The sequence below is a fragment of the Bos indicus x Bos taurus genome, chromosome 2, assembly GCF_003369695.1.
Source record: "Bos indicus x Bos taurus breed Angus x Brahman F1 hybrid chromosome 2, Bos_hybrid_MaternalHap_v2.0, whole genome shotgun sequence".
Lineage (NCBI taxonomy): Eukaryota > Metazoa > Chordata > Mammalia > Artiodactyla > Bovidae > Bos > Bos indicus x Bos taurus.
The window spans coordinates 61,410-69,873 of NC_040077.1; the positions used below are offsets into that span (position 1 = coordinate 61,410).

Sequence of the window (8,464 nt, forward strand, 5' to 3'; positions counted from 1 at the left end):
TTCCTATATTCCCATTAAGCTATCCCATTTGAATTATGTAGAAGACAAATATTGAAGAAAAAGAGTAATTAGCATGAGCTTAACCAAGTGGTGTCTTCATTTGCCCCTGATGAACCAGATGTAGTTTCACTGGTTGAGCAAATGACCACATGCCCAGACCCTGGCATGAAACTATTGGTGTTCTTCTCCACATTGTCTCTGAGGCCCACGAGACAGAGTTTGCTTTCTGTTGGCAAGACCAGCAACACATATTCACTTACTCACTTCAAGGATGTATGAGCTCTCCATCTCTCCATCATAATTTAGTTTGTAGAGCCCTTCATCATCTTTCTCTTCCAAAGAATATAACACGGGTCCTAACACTGATCGTATGATGCTGACTGGACTGAGGGAACAAGAAGCAGCAATTGCTCTGGCTTGTTGGTAAAGTACTTTTCTACTTTTCTTATCCTGGGTAAGAAATAAACATGACTAAATTTCAAGGGTCTTCTGACTCAGTGAAATTTCTAGTGGGCTAGTGAAGTGGAGTATATTGAGATAGCTCTTCTCAGATGAATAGTCATTGCTGCATCTGTTGTCTCCTAGATCAAAGAAAGAAGGGTAAGATATACTAGGCCTTTTTAGATTTGGGAGGCAACATATTCCTTTTATCAAGTGTGTTCCTATGACTCAGTTCCCAAGTGACCCAAAAAGCTGCTAGTTTTGAATGAAGCCTAGAAAAACAGAAGGCTCTGCAATCTGTCCAAGCTATTATCTAAGCCTCTCTATCACTTGGTCCATATTTTTCAGTAGATCCAATGCTGTTTGAGGTGACCATGGCAAATAGGGATGCTGCTTGAAGCCTCTGACAGGTCCCCAAAGGTGAATTACAGTTCAAGCCTTTAGGATTTTTGAGTAAGATTTTTCCATTCTCTTCAAAGTGCTCTTCTTTTTAATATTGAGCTCTTGACTTGCTACTGGACATTAGTAGAAACTGAACACTTGTTCATTACCTACCAAATTACTGTAAGACCTGTGATACCTTTTATGAACTAGTGGTATATAATTAAAATATTAAAATGCTTGTTGTAAAGACACATATGTTTTGAAAATAAAATATAAATTTAATATGTGGTGTTTATTCTTGTATTTACCATACTGTTTTTAGTTTATTTCTGATATGAAATTACCAATAGTGTCATGTTACTACAGGCTAGATATTTGTTTGACATTGTTGGTAGATCAAGACTGATAGTAACAATTACTCTTTGTTTTCTTTTACTGAAAGTTTCTACTTTAAATTCCAATCTTTTAAAAATTTCTTTTTAACATTTTGCTAATGTGTGAAATTGGAGAAGGAAATGGCAACCCACTCCAGTGTTCTTGCCTGGAGAATCCCATGGACAGGGGAGCCAGAGTCAGACATGACTGAAGTGACTTAGCAACAGTAGCAGCAGCAATGTGTGAAAATGACAGTCGCTTAGTCGTGTCCAACTCTTTGGGACCCTATGGACCATACAATCCATGGAATTCTCCAGCCAGAATACTGGAGTGGGTAGCCATTCCCTTCTCCAGGGCATCTTCCCAACTCAGGTATTGAACTCAGGTCTCCCAACTTCAGGCCTATTCTTTACCAGCTGAGCCACAAGGGAAGCCCAAGAATACTGAAGTGGATAACCTGTCCCTTTTCCAGTGGATCTTCCAGACCCAGAAATTGAACCAGCATCTTCTGTATTGCAGGTGGATTTTTCACCAGCTGAGCTGCCAGAGAAGCCCTAATGCATGAAGTGTAATAAACAGTGAATATTGAAAACTTATAATTAGACATATTTTGCATGTGTGTACACCAGTGAAACCACCATCTCAACCAAGATAAGGAACATGTCTGTCATACATAGAAATTTTCTCATGCTTCCTCCCTTCACCATTCTCCACCACTCACAAAGCATCATTTCCATTTAATTCTATTGTGCCCATAGAACATAATCTGCTTTTTTTGTTCCTTTGGTTGGTTTTAGTTTGGTTTGTTTGTTTAGTTTTACAGTTCTTAGACTTTTTTTTCCTTAAAAAAGTAAAGATGCACATACCATTGTGTTGAGAACTGTAGACTTAAAAAAAAAAAATAGGTTGTGCATTTTTATCCTCACTCCCAGTATCTAACAGTGTATGTGCCTTACTCCTTTGTAGTAATACTGAGGTCATTTAAATGACCAGCAGAGAGACTTTTATTTTAGTCCAAAGATATTACCTTTGTGAAGTAAATTTTCAGACATGAAAGTACTTAGAAAATTTTACCATATATGAGTATTCTAAAACAACAATTAAAATGCACATTTCAGTATAGAAAGAGAAATTTTTAACATCAATGAATAATATACAGTTTAAACAACTTGTAAATAATATTGTATAATTGATTCAAAAATCCTTAAAGTAGCAGATTGCAAATCTGTTGAAATTGATTCCATCTTTATATCATTTATACATGGGCTGTAGCTTCTTTCTATGTGCTCCTTAATTGTCCAGGAGTGTAGACTGAACTTTTTAACACAGTGATGAAAAGATTTCCATTGTTAGAAAGGACAAATTCTAATGTCAAAGTGCTATTCATATTTACTAAAGTTTCCTTGCCACAGGTAATCATAGAGCTAAACAAAAGGTCAGTGTAGGAAGGAATGACCAAAAAAACATGGATACAAGAATAAATGATTTATTGAGGACCCATATCATATAGATGTAATGTGTTATTTTTTAGTGACTCCATATTTTTCTATCATATTTATGCACAATATTTATTAAAAGCTTTCTCAATATGAGCATTCATTTTCTTTTTTTTAATTTTGCTTAGAAAAATAGTGCTGCAATAAACATTGATGCTATGCATTATTGTTTTTATAAGTACTTCTCATACTTACACACTTACATATTTAGGCTTTTTTTTTTCCTATGAGGAAATCACTTAGTAATGATTCTGTAGCATCAGAGGGTGTTTTACTTATTTAATAGAGAATATAAACATAGAGTATAGAAAGGCATTGAAAATAAAGGGAAAACAGCATAATTTCAATTATAGCACATCCTGAATATCACACCTTCTTGTTTATTTAGACATCTCTATTTACTAGTTTACAGTGAGGAGAAAACTGATCTTTAAAAATAAAACATTGCTAAGTAAATGAACACAATTGCCATAAACATGAGGACATAACTCTCTACTAAAAGGAAATTACAGCATGAGCTTATTTAAAAATTTAGGACAATGCTGAACAGTAAATTTCAGTTAAGTCTGTGAACAAATTACATACATAAATGCAGCATAATTTCTGTATTATTTCAAATGTCTCATAATCCCGATAATTCAGTTCAGTTCAGTCGCTCAGTCATGTCTTACTGTTTGCGACCCCATGAATCTCAGCATGCCAGGCCTCCCTGTCCATCACCAACTCCCGGAGTCTACTCAAACTCATGTCCATCGAGTCGGTGATGCCATCCAGCCATCTCATCCTCTGTCGTCCCTTTCTCCTCCTGCCCCCAATCCCTCCCAGCATCAGGGTCTTTTCCAATGAGTCAACTATTCACATGAGGTGTCCAAAGTATTGGAGTTTAAGCTTCAGCATCAGTCCTTCCAATGAACACCCAGGACTGATCTCCTTTAGCATGGACTGGTTGGACCTCCTTGCAGTCCAAGGGACCCTCAATAGTCTTCTCCAACACCACAGTTCAAAAGCATCAATTCCTCAGTGCTCAGCTTTCTTCACAGTCCAACTCTCACATCCATACATGACCACAGGAAAAACCATAGCCTTAACTAGACGGTCCTTTGTTGGCAAAGTAGTGTCTCTGCTTTTAATATGCTATCTAGGTTGGTCATAACTTTCCTTCCCAGGAGTAAGCGTCTTTTAATTTCATGGCTGCAAGCACGATCTGAAGTGATTTTGGAGCCCCAAAATATAAAGTCTGACACTGTTTCCAGTGTTTCTCCATCTATTTCCCATGAAGCGATGGGACCAGATGCCATGATCTTTGTTTTCTGAATGTTGAGCTTTAAGCCAACTTTTTCACTCTCATCTTTCACTTAGGGAAGACATTTTCTCATTGCCTTTCTAATGTGTTTGTTCTGCAGAGTATATACGATAGGATTGAACATTGGAGTCAAAATGGTGTAGAAAAGAGACAGCAGTTTGTCTAGTCCTTCATGTTCATTTGATTTAGGCTTTAAGTAGGTGACAGTGGCTGATCCATAGAATAAAAGTACAACAGTGATGTGGGAAGAGTAAGTGGAGAAAGCTTTGGTCCTTCCTTTGTTTGCTGGCTTCAGGATGGTGGAGCTAATTCTGATATAGAATCCAAGTATCAACAGAAAGGGAGCAAAGTGACAAACAATACAGCAAATATATAGACCACCATCTCATTAACAAAGATGTCTCCACAAGCCAGTTTTAATAATGGTGGAATGTCACAGAAGAAATGATTGACTGTGTTGGAGCCACAGAAAGGCAGAGAGAAAATCTGGCATGTCTGGCCTATCTGGACTGGGGTACCACCAATCCAGGAGGCAACCACCAACTTGACGCAGACCTGGGGGCTCATGACCAGGGGATAGTGCAGAAGGTCACAGATGGCCACGCAGCAGTCAGTGGCTCCCAGCATAAGGAAGAAGCACATTTGTGTAGCACAAGTGAAAAAAGAAATGGTTCCTGTCTGGGCCCAAAGGTCGACGAGCATCCTGGGAAGAGTGACAGATACCTAACAGATTTCTAGGAAAGAAAAACTGCCAAGGGAAAAATACATGCACATCTGAAGAGTGGCATCTACTCTGGTTATTAAGAATATACCAAAAAGAAACCATCAAAATTGGGGAATATCAGTGAAACCCAGGAGGACAAATTCCATCATGATAGATTTGTTTCTGTAATTTTCAATTGATCTTCTTTCTTTAAATTTACATTTCTTGACTGAATTTTCTTTTTGTACAATTGGACTAGGACATGGGCTTTGGTCTTAATCAGTTCTCAGTTACTTTCTGACACACTTGTGTTATGTGATTTGGGGAAATTTGATTTGAAATCAGGATCTATAAACTCATCTGCAGAAAAAAATCTTAAATGAATTATAAAGTTACATCTACATTCTAATAAAATCTATATGTCTCATCATTTTAATTTAAATTATGGCATGAGAATGGAGAAAGCAGACAAACTACTTCTTACAGTCAAAACATCAACTAACTACTAGTTGTCTAACTTCCATGATTTTTTTTCCCCCAATCAACCTAGTCTATAATATAATAATATCTGGTCTAAAACACCTAACACATTGTTCTATCTTTTTACCCTTAATATTATCTCTAATAACTCATTCTGTAAAGATATGGCATAAGGCTCTACCCTAATTTACTACTTCATAAATGATTCTGAATTAACTTAAAAGTAGAAATTATTATTAGAAGTGGTTATTTTCTAAAAATTGAGAAAGTTAAAACTATAAGAATGTAAGAGAAAAAGCTTTTATATTCAAGATCATAAGCTTCCACCAATTAGAATTCCAAATTACTAAATTAAAATACATCTAATTGCTTAAAAACACAACATTTTGACATTTAACTATTTTTAATCCTATTAATTTTGGACATTTAGTCAAAATTAAATGTTCATAGGGAAAAGAAAGATATATATAAAAGTTTCACAAATGTAGTCAGATATTGTGTCCAATTCCTTCCCTGTTTGCTGTCTGATTTGATTGAGCAACATAAACAATAATAAAAATCAACCAAAAAGGTTAAGCTAAATATTCTTTTTCAGGAAATTATAATTTGGATGCAAAAAATGCTTCATATATTCCCCTATAGAGGAAAGTGCTCAGATGTTCAGTCACATCCAACTCTTTACAACCCTGTAGCCTGCCAGGCTCCTCTGTCCATGGGATTCTCCAGGCAAGAGTATTGGAGTGGGTTGCCATACCCTCATCCAAAGGATCTTCCAGGAGCTGAACCCATGTCTCTTATGTCTTCTGTACTGGCAATCAGATTCTTTACTACTAGTCCCACTCAGGAAGCTCTATAGAAGGAAATTCACTAATAAAAGGTGATTCTTTCTCATTAAAATTATTTTAGTTGTAATGGCAACATTTATTTTATTGACAGTTTAACCAAATATGTTTGATTAATTTGAATGCAATATAACATTCTTTGATTACAGTTTTCTTAATAGATTATTTCTAGAAATGAATAATATTAATATTAGTATTATGTTAACAATAGACAAATTAGAAACATATATTTCAAATGCTTCAAACATATTATTTAACTTTTTAATGCAGAAAGTAAGAAATCTAACTTAAATAAGGCTATCTTAAAGAATAAATAGGTGCTCAACCCATATATACTCACAATTTTAGTTGTTTGACATGTGTATTAGTCGTTCAGTCATGTCGGGCTCTTTGTGACACCATAGAGTGTAACCTATCTACTCTGTGAAATTTTCCAGGGAAGAATACTGGTATGGATAGTCATTCCCTTTTCCAGGGGATCTTCCCAACCCAGGGATTGAATCTGGGTCTCCTGCATTGTAGACAGACTCTTTACTATCTGAGTCACAAGGGAAAGCCCATAGTTGTTTGATATTATTTATTAAATCCTGATCCTGAAATTTAGAAACTATCTTGAATTAAAATAGAATATTAATACATAATAGTTTATATTTACCTTTTTCAAATTTTTCTGGTTACTTTATTCCTGTTGATGAATTTTTATGTATTTTAAACGTTACATTGTTTAAGATCTGTAAGATTTTTAAACAGGAACTTAACATGCTTTTATAAAGCAAGGCTCTTTATAGAGGAAATCCTCACTTCTTCCTCAAGGGAATATTTGTTTTCCCTCTATACATCTAAATTGCTAGTTAAATGCTCCTGTTGGCAATTAAGTTGGTGTTTTTGCAAACAATTCTTCCACAGTAGATCAGATTTTCCTTCAGGCCTTCCACAGAATATAATTTCATGCCTCCTCCATTTCCTAAATTCAGTCAGTGGGCAAAGACGTCCTAGAAGAAGAAACACCTTTAATGGTCCAACAGTACCTGCAGGAACATGTCCAAACTCTTTATCAACTGGTTTCTTACCTGTGTTATTTGATTTTCTTTAATTCCTCTGAATAGTCTTTTTCCGAAAACCATGCATTGTTATCATCTGAACATGCTCTACTTATTCTCGCACCTTTAAGAGAAACTAAGATTATTTTATTCAAAGTATGATTATCTCTCAGACACCCTGGGAACCCCTGAATAGACACATACAGCTCATTAATGAAATCTATAAACAAAGATTAAGAGCAACTATATTATTTGAAGTTTTTTTTTTTAATGTGGATCTTTTTTAAACTCTTTATTAAATTTGTTTCAATATTGCTTCTGTTTCATGTTTTTTGTTGTTGTTGTTGTTGTTTTGGTTTTTTGAGCAGGGATCGAACCTGTGTCCCCTGCACTTGAAGGTGAAGTCTTAACCACTGGACTACCAGGGAAGTCCCAAGAACAACCATTACTTATAGCATTTTCTAAATTAAAAACTCCTGTTTCTTATTGAAACATTTAGTAATTTACATTTCTCAGTTTCAATCCACATGCATGTATTTTGTGGAGAGAAGCACTTCAAGCATGAATCTAATATTTACAGACTAAGTTTTGCTATTGTTCCTGTAACAGAGTCATTTCCCAGTAATTTCTACTCATCTACACTGTATTAGGAGACTATTTCTTTGAATTTTGAGCCTCGGTGTTTTTCCTTAGTCAGGAGGTTTTACTCCCTTGCAATTATTTTACCACACTTCTATAAGGGGACCTTTCGCTTCATTCGTGTCCGACTCTGTGCGACCCCATAGACGGCAGCCCACCAGGCTCCCCTGTCCCTGGGATTCTCTGGGCAAGAACACTGGAGTGGGTTGCCATTTCCTTCTCCAATGCATGAAAGTGAAAAGTGAAAGTAAAGTCGCTCAGTCATGTCAAACCCTGTGCAACCCCGTGGACTGCAGCCCATCAGGCTCCTCCGTCCATGGGATTTTCCAGGCAAGAGTACTGGAATGGGGTGCCATTGCCTTCTCTGTTGAATAAGTTAGGTAATTTCAAATAGTACCTAACACTGACCTCTACCGGCTGGATCCCATTTTCACTGCCAAAAATGTAGAATTGTTCTAAGTAAAAGAATAAAGACTGTATTTTCTGACTCTAACTCATGTGTCCCTATCATCCCCACAGGTTTTAGGGCAAACACTTACCACACAGCATGTGCCATCAGGAACCTTATGACTGTGTTATACACAGAATTTTGACCAGGAACCCTGTGACTCAAACCACGTTATTCCTAGGGAAAAGGTCCCTAAATGCCCAGTGTGCACACAGTGAGAATTTAAGGATCATAACTAGGCTCTGACACGAGCTCCCTGCAGCCAGAAAAGAGAAGATGCATTTTCTCTCTCGCCCCCCTCGCCCCGTGTACA

General features: G+C 36.5%; 1 pseudogene; it reads right to left on the reverse strand.

Moving 5' to 3' along the window:
* Window positions 1–4,051: 4,051 nt before the first annotated feature.
* Window positions 4,052–4,872, reverse strand: LOC113880592 (annotated as a pseudogene).
* Window positions 4,873–8,464: the final 3,592 nt, after the last annotated feature.